This window comes from Myiozetetes cayanensis, unplaced genomic scaffold (assembly GCF_022539395.1).
Source record: "Myiozetetes cayanensis isolate MyiCay16 unplaced genomic scaffold, myiCay2020 scf5-8, whole genome shotgun sequence".
Classification (NCBI taxonomy): domain Eukaryota; kingdom Metazoa; phylum Chordata; class Aves; order Passeriformes; family Tyrannidae; genus Myiozetetes; species Myiozetetes cayanensis.
In genome coordinates, this window is record NW_026087742.1 from 14,104,136 (window position 1) to 14,121,554 (window position 17,419).

A 17,419-nucleotide genomic window follows, 5' to 3' on the forward strand; every position below is an offset into this window, starting at 1 on the left:
AAATCCCATGTACTTTACAGAAAGAAAGAAAAGAAAGATCATTGATTGAAGAAGACCAACTTCTTCAGAAATTTCTGAACTTGTGTGTAGCTTTTAAAAATTCCCCACCCACATTATTCTCTTTGAAGCACGCTCTCACAGAGATACTCCTTCCATTTCTTGCCATAAAACTGTCAGCTGAGTGTTTCATGTTGTGATACAGCTCTCTGTGTTACAGGAAATCGACCTAAGTAGTTTTCCTGTGAGTATAAAAAAAGCAGATAAAATCCATTAACCCATTCAATACATGATATATTTACACACTCGTAACTTTGCATGTCCTGCAACAAAGAAAAATGGTCTTAGTAGGAAACAGCAGTGGTTGTGGGGAGAGCTTTTTTTCTTTTATGAACCTTTTTTTTCGACTTATTGGGTAATTTATTTATCCACTAAAGATATGTGTGGGTGTGTTCATGAGTGGCCTTTCTTTATAAAATTGCTGTTTCTAACAGCTGCAAAATAATTATTTTCATATGAATATACTATCTCAGCCTAGAAAATTAACATCTGTTTTTCTTCTTCATTTGGCAGGCCAGTATGTTGCTGAAACAGAGCTGTGTCATGAGCTCAGACCCAGCTCTAAATTCTCAAAGTGTGGTAAATATTTCTGATTTAACTCTTGCTGAAGTCCCTTGCTGTATTATTAAAGATGTGCAGACTGTAAGAGATTAGGAGCTGTGAATAAGGCAGTGCAAGTTCATATTCCTTATCTAAATTTCCCTAGACATCTAGACAAAGAGAAAGTCTGGAGCTGTAATAAGGATATCTTGCACTGTGGAATTCTTAATAATTCTTAATGTTCTGCAGATAATGGTTTATCAAAATACACACTCTCCTAGAAGTATCCTAATATTTCACAGGAATAAATTTTGCAGTACAAATGGGAGAAGACAGCACAGAAGACTTCAGCTTAAACCATAATAAGAGGTGAGCAGGGATCATAAACTCAAGATTCAAACCCCAAAATGTGTAGCAGTAACTTCATCTATCAGAATTTTTTTGTCATCTACCTATTAATTTTGCATTCTTCTCCAAAAAATCCTTTATCTGTGATATATTCTGCCTGAACTCTGCTGTTGGAACCACTGAATAATACCAGGTTGAAAGGAACTCCAATTACAAGACCACCTTATCTCACTGCACCTGACCATACTGCAAAGAGAGTAAACAAAACCACTGAAGAGACACACACGTGTAGGTCAGAAAGGAACAGCATGAGAACCATCTTCAAAAGCAAAATAGGTCATATTTCAGGGAAAGGATTTTTAACCTTCCAGTGGCACTCAAAAAGCTGCAGATGACCCCTAACTGAGATAAAATATTGCCAACTCTTCTCTTTTGTGGAAACAAGAGGCTTGCCTAGCCTTTCTTTTGGTTTGTACTCAGTCTTATGTTCTCATAAATTCTGAACTACAGCTTCTTCCTGTTCTACTTCCCACTCTCTTGCTGATGATACATCACCATGTACCTCTGGAATATAGTCGTAATTTTTCAGTAAATTCCAGCAGTTAATGTTTATTGTTGGAGTCAGCTGTCCTTTAGTCCAATTTCACATCTAAACTCACTTATTTGGGGAAAGGTACAAATGAGAGACTACATAATTTCTTTCACAGCATCATCCTAGCTTATGCAAAAAACCTCTCCATGTTTACAACCCTCAGAAACATAAACTTCTGAAATAATAAATTCCACAGACTGAAAGTTTTCTTCAGCCTAAGTGATCTCAATAACCTGTAAAAATCTCCTTCTGATTCCCAGAAATGTAATTCTGGTTTTCAGGAGGAAATAAGAACTGAAGGATTTGATATCATGTCTTGTGCTTGGGGGCACTTATGTGTGATATACACATTTTTCTGCTTGTCTTATATTTAAATCATGTAAGTACAGTCCTGACTATTGAGGGTACTTATTCTCAAATGCCATGCAAGGATGTTGGGTAGCACAAAATCTGTAGGTACAAGGAAGTTCCACAACACTGAAGGCAATCAGAGTTTTCTGTTTTCCCCTTCACTGTTAAAGTGCAAGTGCAACAGTTGGGTTAGGATGAGAGAAAAATTACTCTTTTAATTTTGGGTCTAGGTTTATCTGTGATGCTAAAACACCTACAGGATGTTTTAGCGTAGTGAGGGACCTGAGGGGTTTGTGCAGGTCATTTCTCCAAGCTGGAGCCGTGTTGCTCCTTCAGCCTGTGCCTACCAAGACTGAGGGAAAAAAATAAAGTAGAAATATAAAACTTCCCTGCTTAAGGTTACGTATGTCTTAAGCGTTGACTAAACACACTTCTGTGGTGATTAACTTCTTCCTCAGTCATATTTTCATTTCCTAATGTAATTGTAGACTATATTACATAGCTGAACAAGAAAATTCCAAAAAGTTCTTAAGGAGCCACGAGGAAACACATGCAAATTCAATTTTTCTCAACTCTGCTACAAAAGCACTTTTTGTCATTTCATTACTTAGAGAGTGCTCCTGTCCCCCGTTCCTTTTTCCTCCTGCCAAACCTAGCAGAGATTTCTCTTCTACCTGTCATTTATTGTCCCTTAACTGGCATCTCTGAAGAGAGAGAGGCTAAAGAGGGTTACAGAAGCCGCACTGACAGGGAGCACTGCCAGGGGCCAGCCATGGCCCTCTGCTCCTCATCAGCTCCTGGCCCCTGCCTCTGCCTCTGCCCCTGTCCCTGACCCTGGAAAGGCCCTGGAGCACCACCAAGGCTGCTCTGTAAAGCACCTGTGCACAGCCAGGGCTGCTCTCCATCAAGTGGTGACTCAGAGTACCAATTCGTGTTTTTTTGCCTTCCATCCCAGAAACAAAGTGGACAAAGCATGGATGCTAAACATAATGAAAAATAAAGGACTATCTCACAGTCTGCTAGCAATTAAAATTACTGAAAGCCTGGTTCTCCCTCAAGAGTAAAAGGCTGTAATATAGAAAATATCCAGAAAATATGCAAGCTCCAGCTGTGAGTTGAGACCACTGAAAATAACACTAGGATATATATTCAAACATTATTCTTTGATGGCTGCATACAACTCAGAGCACTTTGAAATTACACTCAGTATTTAGGCATTATCAAATGTATTTTTAATTATACCTGAGTTCTATTCAGTTACACTTAGACTTATCCAGGATGCACTAAGAAGTGTACTTTATGAGCATAGCCCATTCTTCCATGCAAAGATAATCTCAGAGGTAGTTCACAATAACATCCATTCCTCTTTTATATTAGAGTCCTCCTTCCTACTTCCAGTTTTCATTGCTTTCCAGGACTGAGTCTTTCCCTTCAAGAAGTAGGAGGAAGTTTCCCCTAGAATGCAGCTTTTAAAACAGCACTCTCCATCAGTGCCATGTCCTTCCAAGGCCTTGACCAGAGGGGCTCTGAAGTTCATGTTCAATTCCTGATTTCCATTTTTTGCACTGGAACACCCTCCAAGATGCTCTCCAGCATCTGTGCAGCCTATTCATTGCTCTGGCATGTCCTGGATTTCTCATTGTCCATTTTGACACAAGTGGAGGAGGACCACAAGGTTTTCCTGAGCCTCCACAGCTCCTGGGACCCTGGCTCTAGCTCTAGTTCCTCAGAAAAGACCATAAGTTCTGCTGGAAGTAGATCTCCAAGAACATCTTGCTTTTATGGCAGATTTAGAAAGGAACATCTCCATTGCATGGACAAGAAGATGGATAAGAAAGGGAAGGCACTGTTCATCAGCATTTAAAGCTGTACCTAGGGTTTAGGACCTTTGCATCAGAAAAGGAAGATAGATCTGAGCAATCACATTCTGGCTCCTCTGTGGCTCATCAGCACAATTTCAGTATCACAGAAAAAGTGATAGACATTTAAAGAGTAACTTGTGCAGAATTTTGGTGACCACTAGAAAAAAAACCTGCTCTCCTGTAAAAGCAATTCAATTTTCATTAAGAGCCAGTACTGCACAGTTTGAAGTGCTAGAGACTATTGGGAAGGAACAGAGGAAAATGGGGAGAGATGGTTTGAAAAAGCTTCAAAAATGCATCTCAAAGGATGTTTTATCTAGGCAATGTGACAAAAACCAATTAAAACATATAGAATAATTTTTGGCTAACTGAAATGTTAACTTTCATGGAATTTACATTCAAAAAAATATCTTGCCTAATCAATGTCAAAATTTCCATAAAAGTATTAAAAGTGTACTGAAAATAAAAATTTATAGTCAGCTTTTATTGTAAAGACCAATTTTAGCAATTTTGGAAATTTAAATGCAAAAAATCTTATTAGAGGAATAAAACTATTTATTTCAAAAAGGAGAAGAAGTTGAGTCTGAACACTCTGAAGAAAATTGCAGTTAATTTAAAGAGAAGTTTGCTACATCTAGATTTTTATTACTTTTTCTAGTGACCCATATTTTAAGCCTCTGCAGTTACTCATGAGCAAACTCTATTTAAAGATGGTACTTCTGTCATTAAACAGCTTAAATTAAGTCTAGCATTTCCACCTTTTCCATTGTTTATTTTCTAATAGAGCTCAAATTGTGATCTGCTTCTCTCTCTGATAGATTTCATTATGAGCCTTAACCACTATCTCAAGAGAAGTTAGTCTTGAGTGTTACAGGTCTGACCAGTGTCATACTCAGCTCAAACTCTCCCTGACTTCCATAAGTTTTGGACTGTAGTCTGTTCCTTGTATGAATGTATTGCCCTCTGTTGGTCAGGTGTATCTCACAGAGCATCACAGAAGACAGGAAACCCAACCATCTTTACTTTGTCAGCCAGGAGATTTGTTTCTATGTCTGCTGGACAACTAGAAGCACTCCAGGAACTTAAAAATATATGGCACACTTGCAAAGATCCTTTTTTTTTAATTTTAATTACCCCAAAAGGGGTTTTTTTTACATTCTTGCAAGACATTATTCCTTTGCATCTCAGAATAGCCACTGGCATCATATTTTCATGCCTGAAAATACAAAGAGCATTAATCCTCTCCTAGGAAATTATGGGAGTGTTCTGGAGTGCAGAACCACAGTGATAATTGCTGTAAAGTACAAAAAAAGAGTTTAGGGAGTGAAACCCAGAGGAGCAGGGATAGAGCTTGGGACAGGCTCAGCAAGGCCCTGGGCCACAAGAATGTTACCAGACCACTTCACAGCATCCACTGGTCAATGCATCTGTAGCTGCTTTCCCACCTGCCTTCAAACAACAGCACACACAGGCATCAATGCCTAATTGACAGCTCTCCTGCTACATTACCTACCTATATTGCTCTTAGCAACATTAGGATTTTATTTGCTCCTTAACCCAAAGTTGCCTATTGACCAATGCATGAACTGGTGTTTTCATGCATTTAACACAATCCCTTACAAATCAGGTTCTTTTCTGAGTGGCCAAAAGAATGAAATCTCGTTGCCTATAGATTTGTAATTGAGTTCCCATGTGGACTCTGGGATATTTAATTACCGTCCTTTCTGCAAGTGAGAATTTTAATAAGGTATTTCCTAATCCGCACATTTGTTTTCACAAAAATTATCGGAGTATCATATCCTCAAGGTGTCCGTTTATCACTGTGGGTTCAAATTAATCCATGATTTCAAGTTATGAGAGAGGAGTCCAACAGATATGCACACAGATATACACATGCCAAGTCATCCTGTAAGTCTCATCTCCTTAGGAATATAGGTTTCCAATTTGTACTGAAATCAAGTAAAAATGCAAATTAAAAAAAAGAATTTGAGGTAAAAAATAAGAAATTGTCATGTGGCTGGAGACAATCTCAGGGCCTAATCTCACTGAAAAGGAGCCTCTGTGTTTGTTCCCATAAAATCTGCCCCCAGGTTTTGGCCCTACATCAAGTACCAAGTAAGAGAAGATATTTGGGGGAGAGAATCAAGGAGCTCAGTGGTTTTGTTTTTTCCCCACTAAGTGCCCAAGAGAAATCCAGCCTCCTTTCCATCCACAGAGAGGTGTCTGCCACAACCTCCCCACTCATCCGGACACATGAGCATCAGAGCACAGCCCGACTTGCTGCCCTGTTCTCCTCCAGCAGCGTGGGCGATGGCAATGTCCCAGAGCAGGGGACCTTGGAGACAAAATTGTTTGTGCTTCTCAGAGCTGCTTCTCCTGGGATGTGTCATCAGTGCCAGCCACAGCTTCAAACTCTTCTCTCTGTAACCATGGGAGCCAAAATTCATCACACTGTTAATGAGGCAGGAGTGTCTGATGGAACCATATAATAGATCTGAGGACAAGAACCCAAAAATTATGCGGGCTCAATGGGGAAAATGAAGACATTTATAATTATACACCTAAAACAGAGAGAAAATTAATGTGTGTAAAATGGAGTTGGTTGGAATTTTTTCCTTATGTTTCAGTGGTTGGCACACAGAACTATATTATTGCATCCACCTTAGAGTTCTGAAATGAAAATTAAAAAAATAAAAATCACAAAACTGCCGGAGCTCAAGGCAAAAGAAATTCTGTTATTCATAATGAAAATGTAGTCTTTTGAAAGGATACAACCTTCAGTGTCTCAGGAAAATCAGGAGGTAGCAGCAGCACTCTTCATTGCTGGAAATTCACACGAACTAGGTTTTGATGGGAATATGTTCAGAACATAAGGACTGTATAAATTTGTATCTCCTGTCCATTTAGACAAATCTGTCTTTCCAGTAATCTGCAGTGGTCTTCCAGTTTAAAATGCCATATAATTCCAGTAACAGGCTTCCATAACCTACTGGTTTACCTTCTTCCATGTAACCCCTGATTTGGCTAAAATCTGTCCCTGGTTTTAGAGGTTTGCAGCTGTTCCAGCTACAGCTGCCAGGCATCTCTGAACATTTCTTGAGGTTTATTTTTTCTGCCTGGATCTGCCAGGGTCAATTGTCACACAAAAAGTCTGTTCAGGACAGCTCTGGATAAAAAAGTAATACAGAGAAAAGTAGCAGACAGCTCACCGCAGTGAACTTGCTCTCCAGTCAGATCTCTGAAGATACTGCATGAACTCTCTCTCGCACGACATACCCGTAACTTGTTTGAGTGCAGTGGCACTACTAAACAGTCATTTGCATTTATTATTATTACTCAATTCAAAGGCTGATGTCAAGCTGTCTGAGAGAAGGAAAGTACACAGTGCATTTTTAAAAAATCCTCAATTTGATTGGAGTTTTCTGTTTTCCTTGGGGTTTCTCTTTTCATTTTCTTTCTTCTTCTTTTTTTTTCTTTTTTTTCTTTTTTTTTTTTTTTTGAGCTGTGTTCTAAGAAAAGGAAAGCAGGGGATTTACTAAAGGCAAGGCAAGTCGGTTAGTTATGAGTCACCTCCATGACTTATAAAGGGTCTCAAGTTGTTTGGAGCAGGCTTTCTTCACCTAACTTGTGCTGCAGGGATATCAGGTGACCAGCCAGACCAACAGACCTCTGTGGCAACTGCTCCTGCCTCATTTTTTGTTTGCCTTCTTTCTCTCTCTTTCTCTCTCACTCTCGCTCTCTCTCTTTAAAAGAAGAAAAAAAAAAAAAAAAGAAAAAGAAAGACAAAACACAAGCCAAGCTGAGTGATCATGGTTAACCTGTGAGATGGAACAAAGGAAGTCTGTGGCCTTCTTGCTGAATTGGTTTTTCTTGCATCTCTGTGTAAAGAAAGTGCCTCGTAGCAGGTAGGTTTTTCAGTTTGGTTCTTTGGCTTTTTTGTTTATTTTTGCATGTGCTCTTTTTTTTTTTTTTTTTAAACGAGGAGTTTGCCCGTTACAGGAGATGGGATCAGGCCAAGGGAGGGGGCCCCAGGGCAGGGTTTAGAAGCCTGAAGAATCAGAGAGGCTGGACTTCAAACTTTATCACCCATGCAGAAATACCAAGGCAGGCATCCTTATGGGAATATGTCTTCAGACATCCAGGATCTCATAGTCTCAAGGGAATACAACCCCAGTCCCCTCCCTGTCACTGAATTCACTTTTATGGGTCACCTCACAAAGCTGGTGGGCCAGCACACACAGGAAAGGTGTCTGCGTGCTGCTTTTCAGCTCCTGCACCCCTCCTTTTGGTTTGAGGTGAATAATTTAGAAGACCATACAACATGGAATAGAATGCGTACAGTGGTTCAGTTACCTATTTGGAAGAGTTCTATGATTAATTTGCAGTTATTCTCTTGCCTACAGCTTGCCAGACACATTTTGACGTGGGGAAAAGTAACTGTACAGACAACTTTGATTAATTTAATTTTGACCATATAAGTAGTTTTGCCTATGGGCAAGTTCTGGTCCTCATTACATAATTAAGCATCAGAGAAATAATTAAGCAGCCGAGAAATGCTTTCTTTACAATATATCGATTTGACTTACATCATTTAGCTATGGTTTGTTTTAATTCTTCTTAAAATTAATGTGTTTAAAATGCCCATATAAGAACTTTACATAACCTTCTTGAAACGCATAACCATACCAACAAAACAAGAGCTCCATGCTCAGCATTAATACCTGTCTAGTGAAAACTCCAAGGTTTAATTTGGTAATAAAAATTTGCTCTGGAATCAAATTTTGCCAGCCAGCAAGATTAGTAATTTCTTTTATTAGATTTTCAATATGGCAGTTTTTAATTTACAAAGGAACAAGCAAAATAGCTGAAATTTGGTATTTAAAAAAAAAAATTATTCAGCTACTTGAGCCACAAAGTAGAAGTCTATTTTATTTCAGAGGGGAGTTTTCAGCAGAGTAAAGCCTCTTCTATCCACATACACACCTTTGGAGCTCTTCCAGTATCTTAAGTAAGACCTGAATTCAATAATTTTCTAAGTGTTTTAAAAAGAACAGCTTTACTTTCTGAGAAATTAAAGGAGACAGGGGACTTAAAATTCTTCTGAAAATGTAAATAGGGTATCTGAAAATGGATGTGTGGTGTATTGTTTACATATAATAGCCTTTTCTAGGTGATTAAAAGATTCATAGAATGTGCTAATTATATTAAAATTATATTTCTGCTGTTCAGAGCTAAAAACATCTCTGAAACTGGCACATTTAATTTTGGTCTTATTTTTTAATCAAAAAAAGGGGGTTTTCATGACTACAGAGGAAGACAGATTCAAAAGCCACTCTCATATACTCTACCAAGTTTATTTTCTACAAATAAATGGAAATAGGCTTTTCCAGAAGGCATTTTGCAATGTTCTAAGATATAAAATAGATGAGGCATATTACCCTTTGGCCAGTGCCTACTTCTCTCTCTCTCTCTGGTGAATGTTAAGGAAGGGCACACACAGACAGCACAGAGAGAAGAGTTAATTCTGCTGTAGCTGCAGTTGGGTGATGTGGGTGCTACCTCACATCCCCTACAAATCTATTCACACAGTCTGCTGGCTGGCACAAGACCCCGGAGTTCCTTCAGGTTTTTTCTCACAGAATCAGGCCTTTGGGTTATTTTCAGCCGTTAATCTGACATTGTACTAATGAGCTGTATCTCGTTTATGTACAGTGAATGCAGGGCTCACTAGGTCTGTTCAAAGCCTGTTGTGGTCAGAGTGGGTCTCTATTCTTTAGCATCAAAGCCCTATGCCTGAGGTCTATCACATTTTAATTACAACGTGACTGTGAGTTTACAAACTCACATGCATGAGCACTGCAGATTTCTGGCCTTGGTAATTGCCTTTTCTTCCACCAAAAAAGGACTTTGTAGCAGAGGCGATAGCACAACCCTAAGCACCACCAGATGAGGCTTCCTAAAAGGCAAGCTCTAAATTATTTTTGCTGTTTTCAAAATTTGGTGGCTGGTTTAAAAGAGGTGTTCTCCAGAGGTTTAAAAAGGGTGTTCTCCAGAGTTGAAATTACTTTCCTAATCTGAGTACGCTTTTCATAAAAAAATTTATATTGGGAAGTTCTATCAAAGCTGGTATGTCCTCTTGCTAGCAAAACAAAGACAAAAGGTTGAGTTTTATTCCAAATTTATGACCAAGGATCCCCTCTAGTTGACCAACAAGTAAATAAGAATTTGGTTATTTGGACTGGCTAAGAGTCATATAACAAGACTAATGAGGTGGATGCTTCTAGTCCATCAGTGGACCAGTCAGTCCACTCACACTCTTGAGGTACAAAGTTGTACAAATGTACAGGTGGGGTAAGGGGAACTTGTCACTTTTAAAGTACTTTGAAATACACTTGTGGTGATCCATCTGAAAGGAATCTGACCTTTTAAGTGGGCAACTTCTGTGAAGGCAATAGCAACGAAAGCGGGTAAGAAGTTTGAAAAGGAAAATAAAACACAAACCTATCTGGGGCCACTGCAACAGATGAAGGAACAGAAAAGCAGATGAGTGGATGGTACCTAATGACCAGATATCAGCAAATAAGATAGGAAGGATTCATGTGTTATTCTAATGTTACTGACTGAAGGAAGAGAGTGTTGGAAAGGGGAAGAGGGAAATCACACCAGATCTTATGAGCTTTTTCTTTATTAATGTTGCAAGGAGAATAATAGGGGATTTTATTTCATTATATTTAAGCATGAGTAGATGGTCATTGTTTCCACTGATGGCAAGGCCAAGTTTTTCGAGCTGTGTGAGCAGGCAGCAATACAGGTATTTGTTCATGTAATGGAAACCTGACGGCTGTACAAAAGGCTGTTACAAAGGTTCAGCAAGAGGAAACACGTGTCATTTCTCACCACTTCCTGATAAAGCATGATTCTTATTTTCGCCTTTAGCACACAGAAGCAAAACAGTTTGCAGTGCTGGAGATGCTATGAAGCTTTTAAACCCAAAACTGAAATGTTAGTGTAGCAGCCTAGGTAAAACTACTCTGTTACACAAACCCAAGATTATGGGATTAGAGAAATCCCAAAGTGAGGTCTCGTCTGTGGTTATGGTTACGCGCTTACCTACTTTTTCGGAGCAAATCTGCAGAGACCAAGTGCTGCCTGAAGTCTCTCACTTCCCTCACTGCTGAAAGTAGGCATAGGCAAGTTGAGAACTCATTCAGCTTCTTTAAAGAAACAATTATTAGATCTATTCAAGCGATCAATTTCAAAAACATCCCTTCTCCAAGTCTGAACATAAGCAGACTGAAGAGGAAAGTGCTGTCAACCACAAATGGCTGCTGCAAACCACAGATAAAAATACCTGCTTTTTTAGCAAAACCCATAAAAGATATGAAAGAATTAGGGTTTGGTAAGCATGGTGTGGCAACTTGGAACACACTTAAGAGAGTGCAAATTCACATATTCTATAAATATTCTCAGGGCAATAGGTTTGGAGGTGACAGGAGCTTCTGATAGGAAAGCTCTTGTCCTACTGCCCAGTGTGATCCTTATCCAAAGCTTAATGAAGCCAAATCTAGTGTTCCCACAAGAGGAACGGACATTTAGCATCAAGCCCTTCATAAATATGTACACCCACTGGCTGGCAACAAGTAAAGAAGGATTTAGGGACTTAGAGACATTAAAAGCACAATAACTGAATTAAAGAATAATTTGGGTTGGAAGGGATCTCTGAAGGTCATAAAATTCAAATCCCTTCTCAAAGCAGGTTCAATCCAGAACAAATTTAGATAAGACAGGAGCCTTTTATTGACAGGAATTATTTGTTTGCTTTCTTCCTAAAATAAAACAAAAACAAAAAATACCCAAACAAAAAAAAAAATAACTTAATGTCTTAACTTTTGTCTCTCATCCTCCTCCCCTGAACTGTACCCCTCACCTTACACATACACACATTTTATCACAGGTTTAGAAACTGTTTAACTTCATTGCCCACAAATGCAAATCTTACACCACAGGTCTCAGTGCCTGACTTCAGTAGGAGTTTAGTTTGAACACTCACCAGAGCTCTGAATCATCATCTGAAATTTGAGGTTTGGAAATTTCTGAACCGCTTTTTTTCTGCCTACCAAAATTTTATATTCACCTTGGAATTTTTGTTTGCTACTTGCACATCACAGCCATGTACTCGGCTGGTTTCATTTAGAGTGGCACAAAGTAAAAGGTAATTTCCCTAAAATCTCTAAATTAGATCACAGTCTTACTATGACATTTTAACTTCCTCTTAAAACATGTGTTAGTAACTGTAGGGAAGTTATAAAAATACACAAGTTTCTTTAAATTTACATACAAAGAAGATCTCCAAGACTGCCTCATATATAATGTCTCATTTCCCATACGGGTTTTTTTGTTACTTTTTGATTAAACAACAGAAAGGTGGTTGTTGTTTTCTTTAAGTGGTTACTGGGAGACTAAACAGAAAGCAAACAAGATTCAACTATTTATGAATTCTGCCCAGGAGCTGGTATTTTATTTTAGAAGGATGGAGAAAGAAAACTTATTTCAATCAAGACACACTTAGCAGAGAACTAACTGGGCATCACTTAGGCCTTTTTAAAACTGCTTGGAATGACTGTCTCAGCTATTCCACCCTTATAACTGATGTAAGTAACTAAAAATTGTAAAATAAATCAGATAATTTGATGTATAATGAGGATTCTCTAACTTTTCTTCTACTGATTGTATTTGTATTTCTTGTGTGATGTCTTTGCACATTTTGGAAATATTTTTAAGAATTACTGATTTCTACAACTATGTCTCCTTGTTAGTTTCCAGGGAAGAGTTCACAGTAGGCTGGAAAAAAAAGTAAAAAAAAATATTCAACTTTAGTCAGAAAATTTAGCACATTAATTTTATGGTCAAAGCATCAGTAAATGGACTGGTTAATATTATGAAGTGATTAGCAAACAGTATATTGTTCAACACAGGCAATTATAGTCATTAATCTCATTCTAACCTATTGGAATGAGGATGTAGGAGCCCTGTGTATGGATTCTAGACCAGCAATTAAATCTGTCCAACAGGTTTTCTCTCCTCTCAGTGATCATTTATTCCAGAGTCCAAAGGAATGTTTGTTGTTTAATCATAAATCTCGAATACTGATGAAACCAATTTTTTAGCTCTGTTTCTCACGTCCTGTTAAACAGTCAGCCCTCCTGAGAGGCATTTTCTCTTAAGTAAAAATCATTCCAACTAGTTTTTGCTTTTGTTTACTTTGAGTTCTTAAACATTTTGAGGCACTAGGCTGATATTAGTAGTCTTCATTAACTGATATACAAAGGGATTCAAAATTAGGCAAGACCATGCAATCACCTGTATTCCTTCTGCTCCAAGCAAGCTCAATGCTCTCACTGCTCGATGCATTCTGGTTCTCTCATAAAAGTAACTAAAACAATTGCAAGTTTGTCTCATTTAAAATGTACAGAAAACAGTTCCTGTATATTTTACTAACTACAGTAATTTTCTCTCCGACGTCTGTACTTCCTCTGACACAGTTTTTTAATATGCATGTCTTTTTTTTTGTCCTTTTTTTTGGTTTTTCTTAGGTCTATCGAGGGGAAAAAACAGTGGTTTCAGTTCTTTATGTCTCATACTCCAGCCTCTAGACTTCTTCTGTAGGCTGTATGTTGTTAATGCTAATCGTGATAGGGGTTTTTACCTCTGACTGACTCCTACATGTTAGCATTAACACTGTACCAAGCCTCTTACCAGAATTCACACGGACCAAACTGCTGCTGTGGGAGGAGAACAGAAATTGTGAATCAGTCAGTGTTCTGCTGGGAAAACCTCCACTCTACGTGCAAAAACACAAGTTGTTCTGCAGACAAACACACTTGGCTAGAATGCTTGCTGGGTTTAGAGTTGGAAAAGCCGGGGAAAAAGCAGCTCTGTGTATCAGCAAACTCTTACTAGATGTCAAACGTAACATTTTGAACACAACCACCTGCTTTTTATTCTGTCTTATTGCTTTTTAGCTCTTCCACACAAATATTTAATTTCTTCATTTTTATTTAGTAACAAAACATGATGAATTAAACTTTTGGCATGTAAAACTGTGCATTTTACTCGTTTCTATATCATTTTGTTACATGTAAGAAAAAAAACTGACAGAAAATGTTTCTCTGCAATTTCATTGTCAGGAGAAATGTCAGTGGGTTACTATGAGAAAATTAAAATATCTTTAGTTTACTTTAGGACTATCAGTGCATTCCAAACTTCTAGAATAAGTCTTAGAAAATTGCAGAGAAATAGGAAAGTATTGCCATATTTATTTTGTGGAAGGTCAAAAGAGTTACTGAATACTCACAGTCACAAAACCTGAGAGATAGAGCCAGTCTTTAAAACTCTCCCTCTTATACTCTACTTAAATTTGCTTAGTGAATAGTTTAGCTATGAAACATTAATTTGATGGAGGAGCAGAAGGGGAACCCAAAAACCTCAAAGTACTCACCATTAATTAAGGAATCAGGTTAATGTGTGTGCTGTACCAATACAAAGACCTTTTTCTGTTATCAGTGTTCTGTCTGTGAGCCTCCAGCATGAGGTAAAATCACAGAGCACCCGAGACCGCAGACACCCCTGAATCAATGGTCTCACACACAAAAGAGTCTCACAAACAAAGAGTCTCACTGAACGTGATTTTTCCACTGAGACAGAACTGCTGCAAGGTATAAATGTTTTCCAAATCAGGCTGTAAGTTCAAGGGCTCCCTGGAGGATGCACACAGCCTGGGGGCCATGACCACTAAAAAGTAAAAGTATCAGCCCTTCCAACACCAGAGCCATAGGTCTGAGAGGGAATTCTCAATGTGGTGAAGCACAGTTTGGTGAAGAAAAGCAAAGTCTTATTAGCTTTGGAGGGAAATGGCTTTGAAAGCAGGAAGAGAACTGCAGCAAAAGAGAGGTGAGTTGATAGAAATTCTCATTTCTTGGGACAAGGTGAAAGTTGGTTTGATTTCCCTGTCCTTTTGAGGCAACGTTGGCAGTATCCAGTTCTCCAGCTGCAGCCAAGATGGTCCCCAAGCCCCCAGCAACAGGAGGACTCACAGGTCACTGCTGCCTGTCTTCCATGGTGCGCTTACCAGAGAACCAGCAGTAAGTTTGGTGCTGCCTTGACATGGTTCCAGAACTTAGAGTTGCTGTGTGACTGACTTTTAAAGATAATTTTAAAGCTAAGATTTCTGTGAAACACAGGATCTGGTGATGCTCCTGAGCTTGTCTCCACAGCTTAAATTCCCCCATGGGATGTATAAATTAAAGCGAAATACTAATCAAGTGATTACATCTATTATGTCAACTGTGCTCACAAAAAGATTTTACATGGTATTTTCCTTGGTTATTCATTGCATTTAAAGAAGTCTCATTTATTGCACAGCACCCCAAGGCCTGCAAACAGTAAGAGATGTTTTTCTCTTCTTCAAAGGTTTTGATTAACATCAGAGCAGTGTACCTGGAATACAGCACTGTCTTAGTGCTTGTGAATGACCCAGTACCAAAACAATGACCAGCTGTGACTCCTCACTTCAATCCACCTTCCCACTCCCCAGCTTGGACTTCCCATTTCTATCCTATATAGACACGTGCCAATAGAAGGCATCTTAAGGAAGAAAATGGGTCTTGCCACACACCATCCTGATTCATAGTCATGCTATAAAAATCAAATATTTGTTCCCTTACGTGTTCTCTCTTTAAACTGTAAGTTGAGTAACTTGCAAACTTAAAAAATAGACAGCAAACATAAATATGGTCATTAGACTCATTCTATGTGTTCTTTTTGCACAGCTGATTCCCCAGAAAAGCAGGCATATTAGGTTGTGGATGTTATGTTAGCAGATATTAAAACAATAGGTTTTCTTTTTACTCTGAACAAATGTTAATGCTATCCATGACTGGGGTTAAATCTCGTGAAAGACCACAGCATGACAGCATTACCATTTTCAGATGGTCGCTGCTCTTCAAGAAATATCCAGTGCCAACTCTTCCCATCAAACACCCCTATGCTGCCTAGTTCCAGTGTTTGGATTCCTTCAAAAAATTGTAAAATAAATGTAGCAAGTTCGTTGGTTTCAAATATAACAAAGTACTGCACTAAACTGAGTGGTCTAGCTCTAGATAAGTTATCAAAGAGCAGAAAGAGATTATTTCTTGTGAGAGGTTAAAATAGAAAGGGAAGCTCATTCTGGCTGCTGTCATAAAAGGACTTGATGTCCACTGAGGATTGAGGGTTTTCATCACTTGCATGTGTTCAGTTTTCCAGGGAAGAGCTTTACTTCCTTGGTAAGAAAAAAATAACTCTCTTGACGTTTAATTCCTTCTCTTACGAAATAAGTCAGGCTATATCCCAATTGCCTTCTCTATCTACAAAACCCACAATAACATGAAATACAGAATACTCCCCTTTAGAAAACAAATTCTCAGTTGGTCATATCTCTCAGCTGGAATTGACTCAGCTCAACCTTCCTTCTTCCATCTCTCAGGATCAATGCACCACGTAGCTTTACCCTTAGTGTAGAGTTTCTTTTTTAGATAAAAATGGTAAATAAAAGGAGAGGCTCAAAATTTTTTACTCTCTTTTAAACAAGAGGCAGAAGGAGGAACAAGTTGAATACGAGAAGCCATGGAGCTACTACTGGGATGTGTAAATAGGATACAAGCCTCAGTTCCTGTCTTTACCCTGTCATCACAGAATCCTGGAAGGGTTTGGATTCAAAGGGACCTTAAAGATCATCTAGTTCCAATGCCCCTGCCATGGACAGGAACACCTTACACTAGACCTGGCTGTTCCATGCCCTGTCCAAGCTGCCCTTGAACATTTCCAAGGTTCAGGTATTCACCACTTCTCTGAACAACATATTCCAGTATCTCACTACTTTCACCACAAAAAGATTCTTATTTATTTATTCCTTATCAGAATCTGGCCAGTGTTGTCTTCTGCTCGTGTATGTTGACCTAAGTGACCCTGCCCTCCCCTTTCTCCACTTTGCAGGATGGTGCCTTCCTAGATTCTTCCTGACCTTTACCTGGCTCTGCAGTTCTTTTGCTGAACAGGTAGAGTAAAATTGCCTCTTTACACCCAAAATAAAGTTTAATAAAGATAAATACTCAAGGAGGGCACTTGGCTTAATTCTGCAGTCTCTTCTGTCCATCTACTCACCCCTAATCCTTGCAGCTTCCTAGTGTTCAGTAAAGAAAAGGACAGCATCTCCTTTCTTGTCTCTTTTTGAACTGACCAGTCATGGTCTCTTCCCATGGAGAAGATTGGGCCAGGACCCAGGATGGGCAGGACAGTGACATACATATAGAATCCACACTCAGCCAGAGCTTTGCCATACCCATTTTGGTATTTTATATAACCCCATAGCTTTAACTTTGGTGTGTAGGGATAGTTGCAGATGTATGTTGGAGCACAGACCCAAACAGCCAGGCTGGAACACACCCCACACTTCAGCAGAAGTTCAGAAAACTTGAAGGCAAAAAGAGTTTTAAAGCATTACTCTAACCCAGCTGCTGCAACAGTCCCCTTGGCAGACAAGATCAGCATTTTACACACCAACAATCAATGGTAAAATAGAGAAACAGCCCTGAACTCAGGGTTGGGATCTCCTTGCTGCTCTGTGGCTGCC